We start from the raw sequence: 2,197 nt of genomic DNA, 5'->3' as shown, positions 1-2,197 counted from the left end.
GAAGAAAGTGTAGATGAACTAAAAAGCCTCTTGATGAAAGTGAAAGAGGAGAGTATAAAAGTTGGCTTAAAGCTCAACATTCAGAAAAGGAAGATCATGGCATCCAGTCCCACCACTTCATGGCAAATAGATGGGGAAACAGTGGCAGGCTTTATTTTTGGGGGCTCCAAAATCACTGCAGATGGTGATTGCAGCCATGAAATTAAAAGACGCTTACTCCTTGGAAGAAAAGTTATGACCAACCTAGACAGCTTATTAAAAAGCAGAGACATTACTTTGCCAACAAAGGTCTGTCTTGTTAAGGCTATGGTTTTTCCAGTGCTCATGTATGGATGTGAGAGTTGGACTATAAAGAAAGTTGAGCACTGAAGAATTGATGCTATTGAACTGTGGTGTTGAAGACTCTTGAGAGTCCCTTGGACTGCAAGGAGACCAACCAGTCCATCATAAAGGAAATCAGTGATGAATATTCATTGGAAGGACTGATGCTGATGCTGAAGCTCCAATACTTTGGCACCTGATATGAAGAATTGACTCTTTGAAAAGACCATGATGCAGTGGGAACATGGCGCTGCGCGCGGTGCGGAGCGTGTGGGCCGCGGTCGGCAGCCTGCGCGCCATCTCGGCACCCAGCGCGCCCTGCTCCCTGCGGCCCTGGGGACTGCGAGCCGGTACGGTCCGGGCGCTGCGCACCGGCCCTGCTCTGCTGTCGGTGCGGAAATTAACAGAAAAACACGAATGGGTAACAACAGAAAATGGTGTTGGAACAGTGGGAATCAGCAATTTTGCACAGGAAGCTTTGGGAGATGTTGTTTACTGTAGTCTGCCTGAAGTTGGGACAAAGTTGAACAAACAAGAGGAGTTTGGTGCTTTGGAAAGTGTGAAAGCTGCTAGTGAACTCTATTCTCCTCTATCAGGAGAAGTAACTGAAATTAATAAAGCTCTAGCAGAAAATCCAGGACTTGTCAACAAGTCGTGTTATGAAGATGGTTGGCTGATCAAGATGACATTCAGTAACCCTTCAGAACTAGATGAACTAATGAGTGAAGAAGCATATGAGAAATACATAAAATCTATTGAGGAGTGAAAATGGAACCCCTAAATAAACTACTTTGAAACAACTTAATCTAGCATAGTTGTCTTAAACTATGGTGGATAGATATTTAAAAAGCAACTTTTAGCAAAAGAAACTACTTGTAACAATGTTTCCTGAAGAAAATACCCCTTAACTTTCTAATGACTTCAGATAAACACGGTGCATCTTTTCCACAGCATCCTGTGATTTTTAGGCTAGGCTCCAGTTATAATATTCAGAATTCCTGAAATTATCCCTGGTAAAACTAATTACAAAAATTATGTAATTCAAGGATAACATGGTTATCTTAAACCTTATATGACACTGTAACTTGCTTACAGCTATCCTTGGATTTGGGTCAAAATTATCTTCCCACTAGAAATAACTGCCAGTGAAGAAAAGTTTGTTAGTTGTATAGCATCCAATGAAGAATATTACTATCTTAATTTTGCAATATACTGTGTTTGCTGGTGCTATTTTTATACAGTGAGTAACAGCCTTGCACGAGAATAAACAATTTAATAATAAAATATTCAACTTCTTAAAAAAAAAAAAAAAGGAAAAGACCATGATGCTGGGAAAGATTGAAAGTAGGAGGAGAAGGGGACAACAGAGGATGAGATGGTTGGAAGGCATCAGTGACTCTGTGGAGATGAGTTTGAGTAAACTCCAGGAGTTGGAAATGGCCAAGCAGACCTGGCATGCTGCAGTCCATGGGTTCTAAAGAGTCAGACCCAACTTAGAGACTGAACTGAACAGACATAAAAGGAGAAATTGACAGTAACACAATAATAGTAGGAGACTTTAGCGCCCCACTCACACCAATGGACAGATCATCAAAACAGAAAATTAAAAGGAAACACAAGTTAAGTGATACATTAGATGTGATGGATCTCATTGATATCTTCAGAACATTCCACTCAAATGCAGAAGAATACACTTTCTTCTCAAGCACACATGGAACATTCTCCAGGATAGACCACATCTTGTGTCACAAATCAAACCTCAGTAAATTTAAGAAAATTGGAATCGTGTAAAGCATCTTATCCAAACACTATTAGAGTAGATGTCAATTACAAGAAAAAAATGGTAAGAAATACAAACATATGGAGATTAAACAAC

General features: G+C 40.1%; 1 pseudogene across 1 annotated transcript; it reads left to right on the top strand.

The window, feature by feature from the left end:
* On the top strand, window positions 566-1,481 carry LOC108637504 (annotated as a pseudogene). The gene has a single exon (XR_001919109.1). The product of XR_001919109.1 is annotated as a glycine cleavage system H protein, mitochondrial pseudogene (transcript).

Source organism: Capra hircus, chromosome 14 (genome assembly GCF_001704415.2).
Source record: "Capra hircus breed San Clemente chromosome 14, ASM170441v1, whole genome shotgun sequence".
Lineage (NCBI taxonomy): Eukaryota > Metazoa > Chordata > Mammalia > Artiodactyla > Bovidae > Capra > Capra hircus.
The sequence above is the reverse complement of the archived record's forward strand: the minus strand, read 5'-3'. Positions and strand labels throughout refer to the sequence as shown.